The sequence below is a fragment of the Schistocerca cancellata genome, chromosome 6 (assembly GCF_023864275.1).
Source record: "Schistocerca cancellata isolate TAMUIC-IGC-003103 chromosome 6, iqSchCanc2.1, whole genome shotgun sequence".
Classification (NCBI taxonomy): domain Eukaryota; kingdom Metazoa; phylum Arthropoda; class Insecta; order Orthoptera; family Acrididae; genus Schistocerca; species Schistocerca cancellata.
The window spans coordinates 465651041-465677110 of NC_064631.1; positions in this window are offsets into that span (position 1 = coordinate 465651041).

Genomic DNA, 26070 nt, shown 5'->3' on the forward strand with positions numbered 1-26070 from the left:
ACCATTTAGATTGCCATCTGTAAAATGGGGGACAATCATCCTTCCTCCCATAATGCCGCACCATACATTAACCCGCCAAGGTCGCTGATGTTCCACTCGTCGCAGCCATCGTGTATTTTCCGTTCCCCAGTAGTGCATATTATGCCGGTTTACGTTACCGCTGTTGGTGAATGACGCTTCGTCGCTAAATAGAACGCGTGCAGAAAATCTGTCATCGTCCCGTAATTTCTCTTGTGCCCAGTGGCAGAACTGTACACGACGTTCAAAGTCGTCGCCATGCAATTTCTGGTGCACAGAAATATGGTACGGGTGCAATCGATGTTGATGTAGCATTCTCGACACCGACGTTTTTGAGATTCCCGATTCTCGCGCGATTTGTATGCTACTGATGTGCGGATTAGCCGCGACAGTAGCTAAAACACCTACTTGGGCATCATCATTTGTTGCAGGCCGTGGTTGAAGTTTCACATGTGGCTGAACACTTCCTGTTTCCTTAAATAACGTAACTATCCGGCGCACGGTCCGGACACTTGGATGATGTCGTCCAGGATACCGAGCAGCATGCATAGCGCATGCTCGTTGGGCATTTTGATCACAATAGCCATACATCAACAGGATATCGACCTCTTCCGCAATTGGTAAACGGTCCATTTTCAGACGGGTAATGTATCACGAAGCAAATACCGTCCGCACTGGTGGAATGTTACGTGATATCACGTACTTATACGTTTGTGACTATTACAGCGCCATTTATCACAAAGCGCAAAAAGTGGTCGAACTAAAACTTTCGTATTTCTTTACGTACTACACGAGTATGTAATAAAAAATGGGGTTCCTACTTAAAAACTCGCAGTTGATGTCCGTTTGACCTATGGCAGCGCCATCTAGAGGGCCAACCATAGTACCATCTGGTTTCCTTCTTCAAGCTAGACGAGTTCCGTTCTTTGTAGTTTTTTCGTTTGATCCTTATTTCGCAAGATATTTGACCCGGTCTTTATCAACGGACCACCCTGTATATTACCCCTGCTTCCCTCTATTTTTCAACATGTCGTAAGGCAAGCTGGACACTGCTGTTGCTCCTTATAACGCTTCTGCAGGAAGATTGTCTTTCCGAATTTAACACCTCACCTTTTAGCAAAAGGAACTCTCTTTTCTGCAGTGTCAGCTCGATAAAGAGCAAGAGGAGAAATATGATGATGCAGTCATACCTGATGATTCACTCACAGTATTACGAAGTAAGTACAAATACAAGTACTTATCGCGTATTTTTCCTATCAAACATTCGAAGAGCGCGTAATCTCGTGCTGCAGTCATGCACGTATACAGATGTCCCAGTACGCCACTGTGTCCTCGGCATTCGGGTCCCGCCATCTCTCAGTTGTTTACACGCCCCGAGGAAAGGTCGCAGCGGTCGGAGTCGTGCGCATTACGACACCGGCCGCCCCCATTGAGAGAGCGGCCGCTCGTACATCACGGCCTAACAGTTACCTGTTGAGCGGCCAAATGGGCCCATAAAAACGGCGGCGCTGATTCACCGGAAATCACAAGCTGTCGCCGGGCTCCGTGGCCCTTCTAAATATACAACTCGGGGACGAGCTCGGGCGTTGCCGGAACACTGGCACAGGCCACTGTTACTGCGCGGGCGAGTGGGAGGCGTCGAAAGACAGGGACACAGCTGCCGGGGAAACGGAAGGCGACCACCTGCAGTGTGCGGGTCGCTTAATTGCCTCCCTCCTCCTCTTAATTGGCGAGATGAACAACAGCCACAGGTTGGATTGGGCAGCGCCCAGAATCCTGATGGCCTCTGACGACCATCGGCGGTCAAGTTCTACCACTGCGCACGCGGTATCCCAACTGGGTGTGCTTCACTTCTCTCGGCAGCCGTAAACAAAAAAGGGAATGAAACCAGTGTTAAAAAAGAAAACTCCGGGAGAGTGGAGAAAAGGTGAAGTGAGCGGGAGCAAGGGGCGATAGTGCCAGCGCCAACGGACGCAGGCGGAAATAAAAACAGCAACCTCCACAGTCTATGAGCACAACCGGTCGCCGGCAGCCTGTTTTTCGTTTCCATTTCTCCCGACGACAAGTCGAAAGTAAGAGCGGGGTGGCGAGGGAAGGGAAGAATAGAAGGAAACCGCTACCGACCTTAAAAGTTAGTAAGATCGTGGAGGCCAGACATTTACGGTCCAATAAGCGGCAGCCGAAATGTCACGAACCTCTGGGAGGCCGCAGTCGCAGCTGAATTTTAATGTCCGGAGCGGTGGACGGCGGTGACCCAGTTGGCGTACGGGGCCGACCGCACACAAATTGTACGTAGCGGCCGGCTGGGAGCGAAGCGACGGTCTGCGCCGCTGGCCTCAAACTGAATGGAAGCTGTGGGCGACAGCAGTACGTGACGCTACGTTACCTCAGAACACTGTAGTATATGGATCGTTAAAATGATATCCAAATTTTTTTAATTATCACCAATCAAAAATGAAATTATGTAAATATATGTTCGTTATAGGTACTTATCTCCACTGCTTCGCCGCGGGGCATTAGCCGAGCGGTCTAGGGCGCTGCAGTCATGTACTGTGCGGCTGGTCCCGGCGGAGGTTCGAATCCTCCCTCGGGCATGGGTGTGTGTGTGTGTTTGTCCTTGGGATAATTTAGGTTAAGTAGTGTGTAAGCTTAGGGACTGATGAGCTCAGCAGTTAAGTCCCATAATATTTCACACACATTTGAACATTGCACTGCTTCTGCGGTTCGAAATCTTCACGCTGCAGTACCGTAGCACACCTCTGGAGGAGCCAGAACAAAACAGCGTGGCTTGTTGAGAAACTGGAGTATCGTGCGGTAGTTCGACTTCTCATTTGAAGAGGAGCAAAGTTGAAATAAATCCTGATTTAATGAAAGTGCGTACCAAAATGCATCATCATATTACGCTGTGGTCAGGTTCCGCAGATACTTCCACTGTGGGCAAAGAACTCGGAAAACGGATAACGAAGTGGTTGACCATATCTCTGTGAGTAACCGAGAATCGTAAGGGGGGCCACGATGTTGGAAAACCAGCGTATGAGGACAGAGGGGGCAGAGCAAAAAACCGAAAATTCTTAATGGGTGAGTTTTCAATATCTTGTACGACATCTTGTATGACATTTTGAACATGACAGCAGTTGACGCCATCTGCATTCCGCGTTTGCTGACATTCAAACAGACGGCCGAACCGAGGCAGAAGCGGAAATGTTGCAACAGTGTCACTCCAGACGACCTCAAGTCCCTAGTCACCAAGGACCGTGATGGCGAGACAAATGACGATGGCAAGTACTGGAAACATGCAGATTCTTCGCTATTAAAAAAGACGAAGACCCAGTTATCATCGGACAAGTTGCCGAGTGTTTCTTTGGGACCAACCTGGTGTCGTGTTAATGCATTGCGCTCTTAAGGGAAAACCATCTCAGGAACACGGCACAGAAAGCTTCTGACATGGTTGCCGGAGGCTGTCAAGACGAAATGGAGAGGTAGTTATCAAAGTTATGCAGCTCATTCTGATGGGACAAAATGGTACGTGTTCTTTCTTTGGCTGTCAAATTTTGCCTCACCCTTCGTATTCTCCTCACATCACACCTCGCGACTGCTTCCTCTTTCCTAGTATGAAAAATACATTGAGGGCAAGTCATCTGCAGAATGACAGCGAAATGATTTTCCAAACACTTCTTCGACCTCTACAGTCCACGTATCCGCAAAGTCATAAATGGTTGGGAAAAATGTGTCACTTTGAAGGGTGAATCTGTACGTAAATTTTACGGTAGTAACTTCATTTTTTTCGAGACCACATCATGACTTTCCTTGTTCAGGGGATAATACTGTGTAAGGTGCAGGTTTAGTTATATGTGTGGTAGCATGGTGTGATCTGCAGGTAAACTAGTGATCATTGTTTCTTGTCAAAAGTAGGGAAAAATGGGACTAGAAAACATTTAACCACCAACCCCTATTGCTTATGAAGGTGTTGTATACAGTAAGTGCAATGATCCCACTGTAATTAAAGTAGGGAAAATTTCTTCTCTAAAAAACAAGAAAACTTCTTTAAGCGGAAGCAGGCAGCACAGTATGGTCTTATAGAGGCGAACCACAGGTTTATCCGTAACTCAAAATGACTTAGGAGGCTTGAAGTAGATGAACTGAATTTAAACTTTTGGATTTATTACAGTTCATTTTTACTACGAAATGCAGACTTGACAACAACTTAGCAGACGAAGTCACAGCATCGGTGGAGGCGAAGGGGGGTGGGGGGGTGGGGGGAGGGGGGAAGGCTGCCTCTATAGGATCAAGGTAAAGGATTATATAAGCTTGCGTCTGATCCAATATGCTGAGGGCAAAGAACAAGGATGAAAGTTGTTATTGCTCATTAAAGAAATTGGCAGTGCTGATAAACTCAAAGCTTTATTAACAGGTTGCATAGGAGAAGAGCAGGCTACAGAACGAAATGGATGCTAATTACTTTCATTGAAACAACAGAACAAACACACTGTCCAACTTAAAACAGGGTGGTGCTAAGAATTTAGCTTACGACACACGTGGCAAGCCTTCAGCAATTCAGAAAGAGTTTGGGAGTTTGGCCAAAGAATTTGGAATACTAACCATCTCTGATCACAAAATAACTAACTGTACGCCAAGAAGCAGTTGCGTTGCGTCTCACTATCATTGCCTCGTGGTACAGCTGCTCAGTGTGGCCGCAGCAGCCAACAGCATCGTTCCGTCTTCAACTGTCACGTTCACTCCACTGCACCCACGTGAAAATGCACTTTTCGATGCACATTCCGGCCAGGCATAGCTCTAGCTCCCGGGCACAGCGCCACAGCCGAAATGACTAGCACAGATTCCTTGTTCGCCCGTTTCCACGGACAGACTGTCTTGAAAGATCTCGAAACTTCTACCACAAACTTCTATTAGCCAATGGAAACACATCCCCCCGAATTCGGTGGGAAAGTTCGTTTGATCTACGAGCCCCAAGTCACGTACACCACGAGAAGGGCTGTCACTATTTCTCTCATTGTTCTTCGATTCTCTCCCTCTCCCTCCGCCTCCCTGTCTCCCTGTCTCCCTGTCTCCCTGTCTCTCTCTCTCTCTCTCTCTCTCTCTCTCTCTCTCTCCCCTCGCTGTTCCCCGCTTTTGATATTGTCCTGTGCAGTCCAACGATTCAGCCTTCCGATTCTAAGTTAGGTTGGAGCGGAAAATTCCCGTTAGTCCATAGCCAATCTATCAGACTGGATTTCATACAAGACAGGGAGTGTTCATGAAATACAGGCTGCTCATTGTAATAGGAAAGTCAGCATTAAATAAAACACAATCCACAAATTACTTCTCATAGGCATTAGTCCGAGTACAAACTGATGAAGACGGCATATGAAAATGATAAAATACCGTACCTAGATGATAGATTATACAGTAATGAAAGATGTACTCAAATAAACGTATGTATTTCAGCTGATATAGAAGAAACCTTTGGATGTGGAATTGAAATTCAGCGTGAAAGCATGTCAAGGATAACATTTGCTGACGACGTTGCTGTACTCTGCGAATATGGGAAAGAATAACAAGAGCAGTTGTGTGGACTGCATGGTCTACTGAGCACAGAAAATTGATTGAGCATAAACAGAAGAAAAAAGAAAATGTTGACGTGTTTCAGAATTGAGTTTAAAGGTACATTTAACTTTAAAATTGAGAACCACCTATCTCACGAAAGAATCCTATTACCTTGGAAGCAAAATAATGCAAGAGCATGAATCAAGGAGGTCATAAGGGACGAACTAATGTAGAGGAAGTGATGATACCTCGTTCAAAGACGTCTACAATAACGAATCCGACCCTAATTTGAAAATGAAATTTCTGGAACTCTACATTTGGATCAGAATAGTGTATGGAAGTTTAAAGCGGTTGATGAGATAAGAAATGAATAAGTTACAGGCAGAATTGGTTAGGAAAGTTGTATCTGCAAAACATTAACTGGAAGAAGGGACTTGGGTTCCGGCCTGTCTGGGATGTTTCACACAGTAATATCCACAGAGATGCTATGGCTTCGGATAACAGCCATTAACTGTCTACACAGACAGTCGGACGTCGCCTGGTGTGTACTGAAATAATGGCACAAAGGGCACTGAGTCAGCTTCCACTCACCAGGTAATATAACATGCCTCAGGCTGAAATGCTGGACTGCTCTCAAACACATTTAAAGTTGGCTGTTATACTGCAGCTTTCCACATTCAATTTAATATTTTACAATTCAGTCTTTATTGTGTACCATTTACCACAGTGTTATTGCACAGATGTATTCTGTACCTAATACGGATTACGAAAAACTTGGTTAAATTTGGTGTTAGTCTGCGAGGTAAGTTGGAAGTCACCTTTAGTTCCGAAGAGTAGACCAATCAGATCGCAGTCCGCTCGCTGCGAATGCTGGGCATGAGTTTCAATAGACTCTCTTGTGTCGTTGACAAATGCTGTCCGTGTCACGAGCTGCTGGTTGCTGGACGGTGAAGTAGTGAGGTTCAGCGGTGTTGCGTGCAGGGAATGCACGCTTGCAGTACAATTCTGTTAATCACTTACGATGAACGCACGGGTCGCGAAGTTGCTAAAACTTTCATCTCCTGGGCACGTATCTCACAAGTGACTGACAGGTCCTTGTGGGGTGAGTCTCTTTCTATGCTAAATACAGAATCGTAAATGCTTCGCGATTTGTTTGAATCATACATAATTTGATGGTCTTACGTTGTGGAGCTCTCTTGTGACACGTGTCCCCGAGGCACCCGTAATAAGTGTCCCATTATGATTCATTCGCCTTTATGAAATCAGTTATATGACTTTATATTCTAATATTCTTCCCAGCTATTTTCCTTACCAACAATGTTTCTATTTAGACGAATTAGGGCGACTTGCACTCAGAAATTGGAATGTGATTACTTAATTGCTAGAATCCTCAGATTTTCTTTTTACAGTTTATGTCAATAACAGTAGTAATCGCCGTAAACATTTTAGTCTATATTTTCGCACATGCTTTTATGTTGAAGATATGTTTTGTTGCTGACGTAGGTGGAAGACACGCAGGTGGAAGAGATACTTGTGGAAGAGACACAGTGCTTTGTTCTTCAGGAACCTCATTAATTCACTGCGTTATACTTGCGTATTATTATATAAATTGGATCCACATGCTCATTCGCAATGCATCTACATACAAGCCACGTTGTTTAAACACTGTTACATTTAGCTAGGTATCTGTTACGATTGCTCATGATATTCACTTAGATTCAATTTTCCTTCTGTTATGACCACTGTAAAACGTTTCTAGATCTACATCTACATCTACATCTACATGATTACTCTGCAATTCACATTTAAGTGCTTGGCAGAGGGTTCATCGAACCACAATCATACTATCTCTCTACCATTCCACTCCCGAACAGTGCGCGGGAAAAACGAACACCTAAACCTTTCTGTTCGAGCTCTGATTTCTCTTATTTTATTTTGATGATCATTCCTACCTATGTAGGTTGGGCTGAACAAAATATTTTCGCATTCGGAAGAGAAAGTTGGTGACTTCATTGACAAAGTAAGTGTTCGCTACCTAGATAACGGTCTAAAACTTTTTTCCAGCCAGATCGAGTTACTAAATTTGATCCACTACTCAAAAATTTGTATATGAGAGGGCATTTTTCTCAAATCGGGGCATATTTACTTTCACAGATAATCCATTTCCAAAACTTAGCAATAACTTTACAACATGACGTTGGTCAGCTTCCATAAAGCAAAGAAAACGCCTGAGGCTGAAATGTTGGCACACGTTCTGTTGGATCAGCTTCGGTAGTGAAATAATATAAACACCTTAGGCAGCAGAGCCGGATCGACATCATTTTTTCACGCAAATAACATACCATTTAGTGCACCGCCCTTTCCCCTTCTGTCAACCGTGTCAGTTTTCTGTACTAATTGTAAACTGTATACAAGTCTGGCAAGTAGGCACCCCTAACACCTCTCCCAGCTTAGCCCCCCGAGCGGCCGTTACTAATTATAATATGGCCTGCACAGAAATCTTACAGTTGTGGTGCTCCTGGAACACCTCTTAGCTTGGCACTCAAGCGGTGGTTTGTTTCGATTAAATTGGCCATGGGTGGCACAAATGGCATTGCGTCAGCTTCCCTAGTAGGATAACACAAACTCCTTTGCTTGAAAAGGTAGCACACTTGCTAACGTGGGTTTCCGTTGACGACAGGCTGAAAGCGGCTGGAGCGGAGCGGAGCGGCTTCCACTGTGACAACTAAAACGTTTTGTGCTTACATGATGGCATACATGATATTACCGAGCGAGACGTCGCAGTGGTTAGCACACTGGACTCGCATTCGGGAGGACGATTGTTCAAACTCGCGTTCGGCCATCCTGGTTTAGGTTTCCCGTAATTTCCCTAAATCACTTCTGGCAAACGCCAGGATGGTTCCTCTGAAAGGGCACCGCCGACTTCCTTCACCACCCTTCCCTAATCCAATGGGACCGCTGACCTCGCTGTTTGGTCTCCTTCCCAAAATCAACCAACCAGCCAACCTGACATTAGCTTGGGCTGAAATGGCAGCACAGAGACACCATGACGTCGTCCAACTAGAAGACAACACACACACACAATAGAGGCTGAAATAATGGCACACGTGACTGCATTCCATTGAGCCAGAGTAGAAGACAATACACACACAATAGAGGCTGAAATAATGGCACACGTGACTGCATTCCATTGGGCCAGATTCCACTGACTAGAAAGCACAAATATAGCTGAAACAGTAGCGCACATTGTAATAGTCAGTGCCAGCTGCTCTAACACTGGTAACTGGACTTAAAACATTAACGTTTAACGTTTCTGTTATTCAGCCGAGATTCCGTCTACTATTTTCGCTTAGTTCTTGTACATAGTTATGGGCCATTTGGTGATCTAAATGGCGAATAAAATGAATGCTGTAGTAGTAGGGCAAGGCCAGCGTCAACCGACTCTGCATTGTTGCCAAATTTATTCAAGATGGCGGATCCATGATGGCAGTGATAAATGTGGCAATGTCACAATGACATCATGGTGCAGAGTTTAAATTTTGGCAGAAAATAGGTCAATTGGACTACCTCCACTGAGCTAGCCCCATCCCCTCCCCTCCCCCTCCCCTCCCCCAGAAAATGGAGTGAAGTTCAAATTTTGGTGGAAAAAGGTCACTTGGGCTACCTCCAGTAACCTAAGAAAATCGCGAGAAAATAGGTCACTTGAGCTACCTCTACTAACCCAAGTCATCCAACCGCCACCTCTTCCTTGCAATTGGTGGGAAAAGGACTCAGCCCATGCTGGGCTGCTGGATATGAAGGATTCTACTTTATTTATTTTGGAACAATTCATTTAGCGATGGATTTCACATAGTTCATTTATTATACTGATCAAACCAATTGCTCTGACGTGTTTGGGGTCACACTACATAGCCTACAGATCTGCAAACGATTCGTAAATGACCGAAATAATGCAGTACACTGATATGCAGACACGAAAACAACTTGTTAATTGTCAAAATAATGTATGTAAAGTGCTCTGCAGACACACTCACTAATTGTAAACTGTCGAAATAATGCAGCACACAGCATACATACCTGCAAACTACTCGTAAATTTCCGAAATAATGCAGTACACTAATGTACAGACACATAAACAACTTGTATATTATCAAAATAATGCATATAAAAGGCAAAATTTTAAACGTGGTTAAAGCAGCAACTGTTGAAAATCTTCACAGTAAATGATAACAGCCATCCTGTCATTCTGCAACTGGTTGGCAGCTACCATTTACTGTGAAGGCATATAAAAGACTCTGCAAACACGATCACTAATTGTAACTGTCGAAATAATGCATTGCACAGCATACAGATCTGTTCACAAAATAATGCAACCGTCCAATACTGGTCAATTTGTAAAAAAAAGTAATGCGTATTTAACGCTCTGCACTGCAAAAACACAAGTTGCACATAAAAAAACGCTTTTGAACTACCGTTAATAAATTTGACTGCAGTGTATCAGCGAATTATTCCCTACAGAGGTCCCAAGATATGTAAACCAGACTGCATGCTCACACCTGTCCCATAGGCAAGATGCTTCTGGGCTGCGTACACATGTTTACCATCGCTGGCACGATGCCTATCTACCTGCGTTCCAGCAAAAAAACCCGACTGCCGGGCGACTCACCATCGTAGGTGCAGATAAAAAGTTGTCTGTGTTATAATGACGTCACAGGTCGATGTAAATAAAAGCCAAGTCTCCCTCTGAAAGCGCTATAGAAATCTTCTTGAATGCTTTCCAGAAGAGCAGAAGGTGCATTCTCTTTAGTGATCCTTACGGGACATGTGAGATGCCTCCAGCCACGTACATGTTTACCCATCCATCACGCATACCTGCTCGTCCAGTGCAACCTAATTTCCAAGCGAGAGATATCTGGATAGTGACTCACCCGTGCAGGCACAGCTAAAAGGCTGTCAGTGTTATACTGACGTCACATGCCTATGTAAATAAGGGTCAAGTCTCCCTCTGGATGCACTATACAAATCTTCTGCAATGCTTTCAGAAATTGTTAACGAAAATAATCCAGAATAACACCGAATGCATTCTTCCTGATGCTCCTAACGGTAGAGCCTGTCCATCACATATCAGCCCCTCATGGAAATCGTAAAGTGTCGCAGAAGTAGTTAACAGTCACTTTTGTTGTTGTAGGAGCTTTTTCGATGTCTCAGCTTGTCTGCATGGAAATTCTTGCCCTAACAGGAGCTCAGAATAACACCGCATGCATTCTTCTTGATGGTGCTACCACATCCTGTGCTACCCTTCCTGGAAATTGTAATGTCCTGCTTTCAGCACACATCTCAGAAACGGTAAACGTGTAGAGGCTCGTATGTCCCACCAAAAAGGATGTCTTGAGAATGAATGGAGCATTCTGATCAGCTCTTACTAAATTTACCCGCCAAATTGCTGCTGCTGCCAGTGCAGGAGCACTGTCCGCCATTCTTTTCTGCAGATGAGACTTTCAGCAGCTAAACTATTTTGCACAGATTGCCACATTGCACTGACAGTTAAACTATGCAAAAGTGGTCTACAGATCGTCAAATATGGAAAGATACTTGCTCAATTACAAACGGTCCAAATGGCTCTGAGCACTATGGGACTTAACATCTATGGTCATCAGTCCCCTAGAACTTAGAACTACTCAAACCTAACTAACCTAAGGACATCACACAACACCCAGTCATCACGAGGCAGAGAAATGCTCAATTACACTACTCCGCCACTGACGATGGAAGCTTGAATATTATAACGTAAAACCGATCTATAACCCAGCAATGTATCACCCCATACCTTGTTGATGTAGTAAACATACAATTCATATCCTGCACCACACAGAATCACCCCTTTTACATCATGCATATAGCGATCGACCGCCAGACATATACAGTGAAGACAGAGAGCATAAGCACATGCACCGTATATACTCCTCACAGCATCAGATATTTCCCACTGCCAACGGCCGCAAGTCATCTGCCCCTGATGCCTGACCAGAGCGCCCTCAGCGGACCGAATTCGGTCTCCAAACTGTTGTACAAAGTCGTTGTCGGTTCCCCTCGGCACAAAGGCGTTACCTGTTTCCTTGCTACACACATCTCCATACTCTGGAATTACAGGAACACATTTATTTTCATATGGTTTACTAGAATAGCATATCATTTTCACAGTACTTTTCGATATCAAGCACATAGAAGCGTGCTACCAATCGCTTGCACAGTACGAGGTGCATTCAACTTCTAAGGCCTCCGATTTTTTTTATAATTAACTACTCACCCGAAATCGATGAAACTGGCGTTACTTCTCGACGTAATCGCCCTGCAGACGTACACATTTTTCACAACGCTGACGCCATGATTCCATGGCAGCGGCGAAGGCTTCTTTAGGAGTCTGTTTTGACCACTGGTAAATCGCTGAGGCAATAGCAGCACGGCTGGTGAATGTGCGGCCACGGAGAGTGTCTTTCATTGTTGGAAAAAGCCAAAAGTCACTAGGAGCCAGGTCAGGTGAGTAGGGAGCATGAGGAATCACTTCAAAGTTGTTATCACGAAGAAACTGTTGCGTAACGTTAGCTCGATGTGCGGGTGCGTTGTCTTGGTGAAACAGCACACGCGCAGCCCTTCCCGGACGTTTTTGTTGCAGTGCAGGAAGGAATTTGTTTTTCAAAACATTTTCGTAGGATGCATCTGTTACCGTAGTGCCCTTTGGAACGCAATGGGTAAGAATTACGCCCTCGCTGTCCCAGAACATGGGCACCATCATTTTTTTTTCAGCGCTGGCGGTTACCCGAAATTTTTTTGGTGGTGGTGAATCTGTGTGCTTCCATTGAGCTGACTGGCGCTTTGTTTCTGGATTGAAAAATGGCATCCATGTCTCATCCATTATCACAACCGATGGAAAGAAAGTCCCATTCATGCTGTCGTTGCGCATCAACATTGCTTGGCAACATGCCACACGGGCAGCCATATGGTCGTCCGTCATCATTCGTGGCACCCACCTGGATGGCACATTTCGCATTTACAGGTCGTCATGCAGGATTGTGTGCACAGAACCCACAGAAGTGCCAACTCTGGAGGCGATCTGTTCAACAGTCATTCGGCGATCCCCCAAAACAATTCTCTCCACTTTCTCGATCATGTCGTCAGACCGGCTTGTGCGAGCCCAAGGCTGTTTCGGTTTGTTGTCACACGATGTTCTGCTTTCATTAAAATGTCGCACCCACGAACGCACTTTTGACACATCCATAACTCCATCACCACATGTCTCCTTCAACTGTCGATGAATTTCAATTGGTTTCACACCACGCAAATTCAGAAAACGAATGATTGCACGCTGTTCAAGTAAGGAAAACGTCGCCATTTTAAGTAATTAAAACAGTTCTCATTCTCGCCGCTGGCGGTAAAATTCCTTCTGCCGTACGGTGCTGCCATCTCTGGGATGTATTGACAATGAACGCGGCCTCATTTTAAAACAATGCGCATGTTTCTATCTCTTTCCAGTCCGGAGAAAAAAAATCGGAGGCCTTAGAACTTGCATGCACCTCATATAATTTAGAAGACATAGACTGGAAATTATTTCTTTAGAAACCCGAAACTTTAGCAAGGTGCAGTGTGCTGCAAGCCACTGAGTAACTAGAAACTTATCCTGTCTGTTAATATCCTTACGTGAAAGCTCGAAAGAAATAGAGGAAACTTATATTTCCACTCGTGAATACCGATATCAGTTTTATAACAGATTCCAAATCATCCTTATAATTTACGAAGTCAGCTAAGGTGTTTCTCATGTCTTCCACCCTCCTTTCACCTGCTAGATGTGCGCACCATAATCGATCAACCAAATAAAGACGGGACAATTTACATGGCAGTGAATAATAGTCCAGCGCAAACACACGTCAATATTGAATCTTCACCAATTGACATGCCCGCCACAGACCATCGCAGCTGCGCGCTTTGCACCCCGAGATAGAATCGTCCTAGAAACCCGACCACGCACATATTTCATCGCTATACTTACAGTTAAATACTACGATTGCAGTCTGTATTGGACGACATTCGGCAATGAGTGAAGTATCGCTAATACACCCTGCTGTCTGTTGTGGCTCTGGAAATAGAAATATCTGCACCATTCTCATGACTTAACATACTTTTCCCTTTACTATCACAGTATTCCACGTCAAATCAGTACCTTCCTTACAACTGGACGTTGAAATTTTCTTTGCACATGTCGGAACACATACGCACACTTTATAAGCCTGATGCTCAAGGCGAACCTATCACGCATCCCCTATTACTAAGTATAATACTTCGCCAATAAATGATTGCTGGCGATACGAAACAGTACTGAGTGAAAATCAGCGATGGGTGGACATATCTCATAAGATTTTCTTGCGAGTAGTACCAATGTGTCTTAGAGAGGTGGAATCGTCGTACAAAACGCCAAATGTTAAAAAAAAAGAAAAAAGAAAAACACGGTTACATCAACCATATTACTGTCGCAAGCTGTCTTGTTCCTGTAGGTGCTCCCAAGTATGCATGTTAAAAGCTATACTGGCTTTATAAATCGAGGTATTGCATTACCTCCGAATGACGTGGTTTTTACAGACGAATACCGTGACTCTGAATATAGACGGTGGTCGCCGGAGTGTATATTAACAGACGGAAAGTGCGGTTACACGTCACCGACGGTGTAAGCTTGTAATAAAATTACCGAATATAGAAAGTGATTCAGGTATGGAACGCGGTATGAAACGGTATTTACAGCTCCCTCACGTAACTGCTAGATATTCCTCCAGTATTTATAACACATTCTGTCTCTATACCATGTCAGAGGTTCTGCGATATATCCACTGGGTTACAGGTGATGGTTGATTGAGAATGATCGCAAACAGCAAATGGTGTGCTGATTGAGGTGGTTAGAAATGTATACAGGCTTTTCAGATTGCTAGTGCTAACCTTCCTGGTAGAAATACTGTCTGCGATTTGGAATCAAGTCTTTCCATTCAACTACGTGCCTGCGTTGGATCCTATGGAGAAGTTATTTAATGATTACAGCCACTAGTCAATCATATTTCTGGCACTCTCTTATCCCGAAATGAGTCACCTTTTTCGAACAGATCTGCTACAGTAAAATTTTAAATAGTCCCTATGTCTCTTGCAACTGCTGCCATTTCTGCAGCTTTGCGCATTTGATCGTTCAATTACAGGATTGTTTAGCTGGCGCTAGATCGTTGCAGAGATGATCAAAAAATTTGGCTGTCTGACGCTACGGGAGAGGCGTCATGAATCGCGGAGAGGTTTATTATTGAAATTTCGAGAGAGCACTTTATGGGAAGAGTCAGACAACACATCATCCTGGAAATTCCCACGATGAGAGAATTTGAGAAATTAGACCTAATACAGAGGCTTAGCGACAGTCATTCTTCCCACAGGCCATTCGTGAGTGGAATATTGATGTAGATGGAGACTTGTTGCATGGACACGCTGGTTACTTTGCGAGTTCGCATTACTGCAGAGGATTATGTGGCTATTTTAGCTGATCAGCTCCATCCAGTGGTACAAAGTTTGTTCCGCAATGATTATGCTGTGCTCCAACATGACAGGGCCCCTGTTGACACAGCTCACATTACTCTGGACTGGTTTCGTGAGCACGAGGACGAACTGTCGCATATCTTGTGGCCACCACAGTAGCCAGATCTCGATATTACTGAGCCTTTGTGGTCTACTTGGACAGAAGAATAAGTGATCGCTCTCAGTCATCTTCACCTGAACTTGTCACTATTTTCCGCGAAGAATGGTGTAAGATTCCCTTGAAAACCATACAACACGGTATTTATCGATTCCGCAAAGACTGAAAGCTATTTTGAATGCCAACAGTTTTCCTATACCGATGGCCAACATTAACTCTTTTTGACAGTGAGTCTTGATCACAAAAAACAATACCTACTGCTCGAAGTGAAGCAAACCGCACGGGATTTTTCACCAAATCCCCTACCTTCATATTATTGCCACCAATTAACTGATACTTTGCGTAGCGGTTGCTTCTGCACTGCTCTTGCTGCAAACGCTCTACACCGTGTATGCAGTTAGAACCTGTTTTTAAAAATGAGCACGTTTGTATCTACGCACTCACTCTCAAATCGCGACATGTACCCCGTCTTTAATTGCTAAAAGCAGTCACACTTACAAGTGGTCGATTACAGCACCACAATTCGACCCATGCTTGAGTATTGTTTGTCATTCTGGGTTGCATGCCAAGTAATAATAAAGGAATACTTGGAACTACACATTTCATCAAGGCTTTCTTAAATCGGCGAGAGTGTGCCGGAGAGATGCTCAGGAAATGTTGTAACGCTTCATTTCCTGACTGCGCTCATGTGCTCGTTCCTGTTTACTGTTCTACAGGGTTATTACAAATGATTGAAGCGATTTCACAGCTCTACAATAACTTTATTATTTGAGATATTTTCACAATGCTTTGCACACACATACAAAAACTAAAAAAGTTTTTTTAGGCATTCACAAATGTTCGATATGTTCCCCTTTAGTGATTCGTCAGACATCAAGCCGATAATCAAGTTCCTCCCACACTCGGTGCAGCATGTCCCCATCAATGAGTTCGAAAGCATCGTTGATGCGAGCTCGCAGTTCTGGCACGTTTCTTGGTAGAGGAGGTTTAAACACTGAATCTTTCACATAACCCCACAGAAAGAAATCGCATGGGGTTAAGTCGGGAGAGCGTGGAGGCCATGACATGAATTGCTGATCATGATCTCCACCACGACCGATCCATCGGTTTTCCAATCTCCTGTTTAAGAAATGCCGAACATCATAATGGAAGTGCCGTGGAGCACCATCCTGTTGAAAGATGAAGTCGGCGCTGTCGGTCTCCAGTTGTGGCGTGAGCCAATTTTCCAGCATGTCCAGATACACGTGTCCTGTAACGTTTTTTTCGCAGAAGAAAAAGGGACCGTAAACTTTAAACCGTGAGATTGCACAAAACACGTTAACTTTTGGTGAATTGCGAATTTGCTGCACGAATGCGTGAGGATTCTCTAACGCCCAGATTCGCACATTGTGTCTGTTCACTTCACCATTAAGAAAAAAATGTTGCTTCATCCCTGAAAACAAGTTTCGCACTGAACGCATCCTCTTCCATGAGCTGTTGCAACCGCGCCGAAAATTCAAAGCGTTTGACTTTGTCATCGGGTGTCAGGGCTTGTAACAATTGTAAACGGTAAGGCTTCTGCTTTAGCCTTTTCCCTAAGATTTTCCAAACCGTCGGCTGTGGTACGTTTAGCTCCCTGCTTGCTTTATTCGTCGACTTCCGCGGGCTACGCGTGAAACTTGCCCTCACGCGTTCAACCGTTTCTTCGCTCACTGCAGGCCGACCCGTTGATTTCCCCTTACAGAGGCATCCAGAAGCTTTAAACTGCGCATACCATCGCCGAATGGAGTTAGCAGTTGGTGGATTTTTGTTGAACTTCGTCCTGAAGTGTCGTTGCACTGTTATGGTTGACTGATGTGAGTGCATTTCAAGCACGACATACGCTTTCTCGGCTCCTGTCGCCATTTTGTCCCACTGCGCTCTCGAGCGCTCTGGCGGCAGAAACCTGAAGTGCGGCTTCAGCCGAACAAAACTTTATGAGTTTTTCTACGCATCTGTCGTGTGTCGTGACCATATGTCAATGAATGGAGCTACAGTGAATTTATGAAATCGCTTCAACCATTTGTAATAGCCTTGTATAAGCGAAGGCCAGTGTCTAATGGAGCTTTTGTCCAGCCTGGAGAGAATGGGCTTCTCCCCCCCCCCCCTTAATCCTACTAAATGGTTGACGATTTTTCACGTGCGAGTGTTTTCCCCGGGATGGCTGCTGTTTTCCAAGACGTGTTGGAACTAATGTAAAAACCCTGTCGAGATGCGACTCCTGGCGGAAGAGTTCCAGCAGTGGGGACAGGAAATGAGTACGCGAAAGTGCTTCGCTCGGCTCCTGAAGCTGACTAGCAGAAGAACCTGGACGAGAAATGATTTTGTAAAGTTGTCTGGAACTCGAAGATTCGTGGGCCCTGTGAGACGGTGCAGAGGCTGTAAAAGTGTTTTGTGTTTGAAATTGGAGGTGAGAGGTCCGTTGTGATCAATAAAGTTATCCTTTTCCTACAGAAAACTGAAATAGTTGCCAAAAGCATTTACCGTATAAAAGTTGAAGGGCTCAATGATTTTCCATGTCGGTATCAGTGAAGAGCAAGCACAGGCTGAGATTTCTCAAAGAATGGACAGAAAATGTAGCTGTACCTTTCAGATTATTTAGAGAAACCACGAAAAATATTGATGTTTGTTACTGGACTTGGATTTGAACCCCGCTCTTCCTGAATACGAATCCACATTCGTAAGTGAGCAATGTGCATCGTGTGTTAAGTTACCAGTAGATACTACAGAAACATTAAGGGTAAGGAAGCAACATTTTTTAGGGCATGTGGTACAACATGCAGAATCCCAAGAAAGCTCTCTGGTAAAGTGTCACAACAAATTTTTTTTGAGTAAAACTGTGTTCATATAAATACGTAGGCTTCCGTGACCGATTACAATCTCATTACAGTCCTTCACGGTGTAATGCCACACCATCGTAAAAATTACTTAAATAGGTAAAATAATCGAGGTTTCATCCGTTTCACATTATCCTTCCTCGGGGCCTAAACTCAGTCCATGCCTCGATGACGGCCGCTGTAACACGGCCTAACCGTCGTTTGCTTCAGTATTTTAACAGTTTAAGTATCTTATACGAGGATGCGACGAACCTGGAGGGTTTTAATTGGTTAACGGCGCTTGTCCATCTTTTTTTGCATGATACATGGGGAATATAACATAAGGCTGTATTCCAGCCTACAGTAACGGTGCTTCTGTTGAGTGTTTCTAATGATATTGTTTGAGAAAGGAGCAAATAGTGAAAGAACGTATTGCCAATTGACATTACTTGTGAATTAAGCTGCCTCAAACCAGTCTAGACTACAATAAAAGCGACAACCAGTGAAGACACGAAACGTTTAAAAAACAGCATTTAATGCTCATTAAACAACCTATATTGACATTTCAAGGGCCTAATTGTCTTTACCTTTCACACATCTGTTCCTGTAAAATAATATCTGACGTAAGAACGGCTCATAGCTGAGATTATATGATGAAGAAAAATTTACTCACGACTAGTAAAAAAGTCAACGTTCGAACTTACTACTACTTGAGAGTTCTCTATCCCCATATACAAAACTTTTTATGTTTCAGACAATTATTAACTGTTTTGAAGACTGGAAGGCTGTAACAATGATAGCAACTCGTGTCCTGTGAGGGCACTGTTCAGGTTGTGTGTGTTTATTCAGTTTTTGATACGAATATGCTGATAGGTACGATCAAGCGATGTTCGTGAGGGTTGCGTTACTCTTTCGATGACTTTCTGGAGCTAAAATTTCAAAGTCAAAGAGTTCTGTAACACCTCTGACGCATGATAAATGTATAAGAACTCTTCTCATCTGCGGAATGCCCTGAGTAAGTAGCCAATAAAACGCAGGCGTTTTCATTCGGATTTAGATGTACCCAGTCATTACGTCATTTTCAAGTATGCAAACTTGAGAACAAATTCAAATGGGTGAGAGAAGTGGTGCCTTTCGTCCAGTTACGATGCCACCAACGGGAAAATGTTTTTTTTGATGAATCTGTAGCAACGTTTATATGTACATCTTGTGAGAAGGACCTTGGAAGACCGTGGGCATAATATTTTGAAAACGACTGTGTTTATCATTTATTATAATCTCAGATTTCTAATAAATTTATTTTCTATAATTTCCCATTTATATTGTAAAACTGCTTACATACTATTATAGGTTTCTGTCACAAAACTGCCGAACCCCGAGATTAATTTCCCATTACTTTTATTTAACTTTGCGACGTGAATGTTTATTTTGTACTACGTCGCCTTCAAAACTTCGCTGTAAGTCAGACAGAGTAAAAATTCCTTAGCGCTGTTAACTAAACTCAAAAACTAAATGTAGTCTGGGCAACGAAATGTGTGAAAGCAGCTGGTCATGTCAGTCGCCTTAGACGTAGACAGCCCGTGTGACGAGGTTACATCGGTGCAGGAGGTACAGCCAGAGCCATCTAGTGAGAGAGAATACAACTTCTCGTTCGCGTGCGGGAGGTCAGTAATCGTGACAGCTATTGGCTGTACAATGTAATTTACTGTTTCATTTAAAATTCAATACAGCAGCGAGCCTTCACGGAACACTCTTGCGTATTTGTAAATTGCCATATCGCCGTTACTGCATGACAAACAGAAAGCAAGGACACTGGTAATTTAACGAAGACTCCATTTACCGCAATTCCACTTCGTGCAGAATATCGTTTTACCGTCTGTTCTTGAGTAATCTGCCCTTTACGTTGCTAACTAGCTATTTCCTGTCTCAGCATGAGGCCGATTCTTTACTTTGTATTTAGTGTACGTAAGAGGCAGTCCCTTTACTGTGGCTGTGGCATAAATCTAAGTCAGTATGAAGAAATATGTATGTTAGGCGAAAGGTTAATACACGTGCTGAATGCTTTTACATTTGCAACTTCGTCCCAATACATCAACAGCTGGTTGTCAATATCAGAATAAATAAATGGAAATCATCGAATCAATTTTACTTGATGACGACTGTTTAGAACTCCCTTTCATATGCTACTGTATCTACACTCGGTAAACCACTGCGAAGTGCATGGCAGAGGGCACTTCCCACTGCAATAGTTGTTAAGACTTCTACCCTTTTCTCCTTGTATACAGCGTGGGATGAAATACTGCTTAAACACTGTACCTAGTCTAATCTTATATTCGCGATTTATCCTGGAGCAATGCGTTGGAGGCTGTAGTAAATTAATAGATTGGTTCTTGAAACTTCGGAGATAGGCTTCACAAGATAGTTTTCGTCTATCTCGGTGAGGTTTCCCATGGGACAAACCTGTGAAAATTCGCACTGTTCATCTTCGTATACGTTCCACACTTTGGGTCACGAGAGAATTCCTTTTTTTTAAAAAAAAAAAGTCCTGTTTAGATTGAGTGCATTTTCCACTTCCACTTTCAGAGTAGTTTATTCCTCTTTTTTCTGAAAAGTCTGCCACCTGTTTTACCTACGACCTAGCCTATATGATAGTTACATTTCATATCCCTGCAAACTGTTACACCCAGGTATTTGAGTTGATGCTCCCTGCCGTGGCCCCTTGATATTTCATTCATATGATACGGTGTGGCTTCGTTTTGTGACGTGCACAATTTTCCATTTCACAACATTTTAAGAAAATCGTCGTTCTTCGTACCACTTCAAAATCTTACTAACACCTCATTGAGGACTTGTGGACTTCTTGTGAAACAGTATTTTATTACAGATCGTCTGAGAAAAGTCTTAAGTTGTTATTAATATGATATGCAAGATCATTAGTACAAATATATAAACAGCACAGGTCCAATTGCTTTTACATCTGTCGATATCTCTCCTCCCTACCAATAAATTCTCAGTCCAGTCACGAATTCAGGTTTACACCCAGTACGATCTTACTTTCAACAGTAAGCGTAGATATGGTTCTGAGTCAAATGCTTTTTTCCCCAGTACTCGGTAGCTACCACATTAATGAAGATTTCAGAGTAGGACAATACGTATTTTATTGAGAAAATAATCCTTATGATGAGTCCCCATTTTACTCATTTTCAAAACTTAATTCATTTTGAAGTACTCTCACTGGCCAGCTGACATGAACTCAGTGTACCAACAACTCTTTCCCTTTGATCCGTTACACCCTAGTAACATCGCCTCTCTAGATACTTCAGTTGCGGCGCTGAGAACGATAAGGACCTAAAGCACTCTGTCGTCATGCCCACATTTAAGTGAATATCAAGGAAACCAGTGAGACAGGTCTCCATGAGCGCTCACATATACGAAGTGGGCTTACAGAACAGGAAAACCTGACAGACTTCACAAGCATGAATAAATGCTACAGTCGCACAATCTACGGTTCTCAGTGCTTCAGTTAGTCTTAATCACATGTAGATAAGACAATTTCCTTCTCTTGCAATCTATTTATGTTTATCAAACATGTTTCGCCTATTCATGCTAGGCGTCTCCAGCGATCTATAGTACAAAAACATTATTTAATGACACATAATTTGGTATGCTATTTGTAATGGTTCCGGACTATATAGCAATTTCAATTTACAGGTATATGGTTGTGGGTTTTACTTACAACCATGTGACTGTAAACAGAAACAGCCAGATTTAAGTGAGCTGCCAAGAATCGCTACAAATCTCATTTCAAAATATATATAATTAAATATTTTTTAAAGTGTTATAGACCTCTGAAGATACCTGGCATGAATAGGTGAAACATGTTTGGTACACACAAATAAATTCAGTTTGCGAAAGATGGAATTTTTCTTATTTATTCTATACAGCACAATTGAGTTAGGAGCTTAGGGGAAAGGGCTCAAAATATTAACCATGGTTAAATAAACCACTTCCACGTCCTCTGTCAGTATTACTCCATGTTCAAAAACCGTTCAAATGTGTGTGAAATCTTATGGGACTTAACTGCTAAGGCCATCAGTCCCTAAGCTAACACACTACTTAACCTAAATTATCCTGAGGACAAACACACACACACATGCCCGAGGGAGGACTCGAACCTCAGCCGGGACCGGCCGATTACTCCATCTATCAGATTACGTACACACTACATCAGCGTAAATTATAGTTAAAATTTAAAAAAAACGCTTGGTTTTTTGGTATCTTATTCTGCAAGCTTTCGTTGAAAATTCTTTGGACTCTTTAGGCAGTATCAATTTCCCTCTTCAGCGATCAACGTTTCAGTTACATAGCTCGGAGTCTTTCTCAGGAATAACAGAGCCCCACATGTCTGAAGGACGAGAGGGCAACTCCTGAGGATGCTTTCAGAAGCAGGATTGAAAAAACTCAGAGGAATTTATTTGAATATTTTCTGATACATCGGAACATCTCTGCAACGTTCTGCGCTATCCAACACCACTGATCACAAACTAGCAGCAGCTGCGTGGACTAGGCAGTTATGGTCCCATACTTCAGTTGTCGTTCACACTATAACACAACCTTCGGCATGTTCTCTTATAAACCAGTGATATCAAAATAGTTTCAAGACTTACCAGTACGTACACATATTTTATTCTGTTGTTCTGTATATACAAAGCTACTTTCATTTTGTAGTCTTAATTGCTTTTACTATTACACGCCGGTTTCTCTAAAGCCCGCTGCAGTACGCCTTCATATACACTACATGTGTTGCTTGTTGTTGTGGTCTTCAGTCCTGAGGCTGGTTCGATGCAGCTCTCTATGCTACTCTACCCTGTGCAAGCTTCTTCATCTACCAGTACTTACTGCGACCTACATCCTTCTGAATCTGCTTATTGTATTCATCTCTTGGTCTCCCTCTACGATTTTTACCCTCCACGCTGCCCTCCAATGCTAAATTTGTGATCCCTTGATGCCTCAGAACATGCTCTACCAACCGGTCCCTTCTTCTTGTCAAGTTGTGCCACAAACTCCTCTTCTCCCCTATTCTGTTCAATACCTCCTCATTAGTTACTTGATCTACCCACCTAATCTTCAGCATTCTTCTGTATCACCACATTTCGAAAGCTTCTATTCTCATCTTGCCCAAACTATTTATCGTCTATGCTTCACTTCCATACATGGCTACACTCCATACAAATACTTTCAGAAACGACTTCCTGACACTTAAATCTATACTCGATGTTAACAAATTTCTCTTCTTCAGAAACGCTTTCTTTGCCATTGCCAGTCTACATTTTATATCCTCTCTACTTCCACCATCATCAGTTATTTTGCTCCCCAAATAGCAAAATTCCTTTACTACTTTAAGTGTCTCATTTCCTAATCTAATTCTCTCAGCATCACCCGACTTAATTCGAGTACATTCCATTATCCTTGTTTTGCTTTTGTTGATGTTCATCTTATATCCTCCTTTCAAGACACTGTCCATTCCGTTAAACTTCTCTTCCAAGTCCTTTGCTGTCTCTGACAGAATTACAATGTCATCGCGAACCTCAAAGTTTTTATTTCTTCTCCATGGATTTTAATACCTAGTCCTAATTTTTCTTTTGTTTCGTTTACTGCTTGCTCAATATACGGCACTCCCCTCCCAACCACTGCTTCCCTTTCATGACCCTCGACTCTTATAACTGCCATCTGGTTGCTGTACAAATTGTAAATAGCCCTTCGCTCCCTGTATTTTACCTCTGCCACCTTTAGAATTTGAAAGAGAGTATTCCAGTCAACATTGTCAAAAACTTTCTCTAAGTCTACAAGTGCTGGAAACATAGGTTTGTCTTTCCTTAATCTTTCTTCTAAGATACGTAGTAAGGTCAGTATTGCCTCACGTGTTCCAATGTTTCTACGGAATCCAAACTGATCTTCCCCGAGGTCGGCTTCTACCAGTTTTTCCATTCGTCTGTAAAGAATTCGCGTTAGTATTTTGCAGCTGTGAGTTATGAAACTGATAGTTCGGTATACTCATTTTATTATGCGGGGTTCTGAAGATGGCATAATGAAATGCAGAAACTGGTAGCGGAATTAAAATCAAGTAAGCTGTCAACTGTATGGCTGTTTGGTGAATCTCATTGTTAAATACTGGACCACCCGCTGACTCATGTCCAGAAACAAATGGTTTCTTTTGGAATGGTACTGTTACCGGCAAACATCGATTACTGATGATTGAGGTTCGCATTGTGTACAGCAATGAATTTCGTATCTGAACTACCAAAGATGACCATTGTCGGCGAGTATGTCGGCTACCTGAGAAAAAGACTCGTTCTTCCAAAGTTTGATGAGACACGGCGGAGTTAGCCCTGGCGTCTCTGTATGGTACGATGAACTGTCTACGTGATGCTGAGGTACTCCTGTGGCCAACAAGATCCCCAGATCTGCCCGCGGCAGAACACATGTGGGACCAGCTCGAACGTCAACTTCATCCCAGCGAAGTATCAAGGATATCAAGAACCAGTTGTAACATTTGTGAACGACCTTCTCTCAGGTGAAGATACAATGCTTCATGATACGATTCCCAACCGAATGAGTGCGTGTATCCAGCCCATAAGAGGGTCCAACGTGATACCAACAAATGGGCTCACAGTGCCAAGTTAATTACACTTGAGTTTGCAGTCACATAAGATAAATTCTACCCGTGAATTTTCATTTGCTCCTCCCTTTTCCAGGAGCTTCACTTTCCCGTCAGGCTATGTAGGTTGAACAGAATCTCCCTACTTTTCTTGCTCTCTCTAACGTGCCTTAAGCACATCACATACGAACTCAGTGCGATGCCTGTAGGTCGTAAGTCATAACCATATATTTAATACACTCACATGTAATATTTAAACGAAAAGGACACTTGCTTTGCTATGGAACATTGTCACGGTGAGAAACAAATTAGGTAAGCAGGCGCTATATTCGGTTCTAGAAGGTCGCCTAAGTAATAGTTTGCTTTTGCCATTCAAATTAAGTCTAGTTTAATAAGTCATTTATTTACTTTAAGAGCCGGCCGGGGTGGCCAAGCGGTTAAAGGCGCTACAGTCTGGAACCGCGCAACCGCTGCGGTTGCAGGTTCGAATCCTGCTTCGGGCATGGATGTGTGTGATGTCCTTAGGTTAGTTAGGTTTAATTAGTTCTAAGTTCTAGGGGACTGATGACCATAGAAGTTAAGTCCCATAGTGCTCAGAGCCATTAGAACCATTTTTTACTTTAAGATCTCGAACACACTACATTAAAATGACAGAGAATAAGTTTCCAACGAAGTAAACTCCCGCAGTGTTGAATGAGAAATTGCTCCAACACAACGAGCACCAGGTCACCTAAAATACTGTAACACAAAGTGGCCGAGCGGTTCTAGGCGCTACAGTCTGGAGCCGCGCGACCGCTGCAGTCGCTGGTTCGAATCCTGCCTCGGGCATGGATGTGTGTGATGTCCTTAGGCTAGTTAGGTTTAAGTAGTTCTAAGTTCTAGGGGACTGATGACCTCAGATGTTAAGTCCCATAGTGCTCAGAGCCATTTGTAACACAAAGCTCGCTAGAAGCTCATGTTCATCAAGTATCCCGCTGTCTACGTGGAAGACAGCTTGGGAAATGCTACAGTCTTACTTAATATGCCGATCCCAAACGCAAAGTAAGTCAGTCCAAGACCCAAGAAGCAAAAAGATTAATCTCGCAACACAAGTTGCATCGTAAACCCTGGAAATTGTGAGCCGCTTAGAAAGTGAATAACCTAATGCGAAATGTGACGCTTACTCAGACCTCGGCAAACATGTGCTAGGGTCTGAAGTTTCACTCCCTCCGTGGTAATACCCAATTCTCTCTTCCTCCATGGCAGAACAGCAACTGCTCAAAATTATCCGCCTCCAAACCAAACTTTCTACTTCAGAAAAC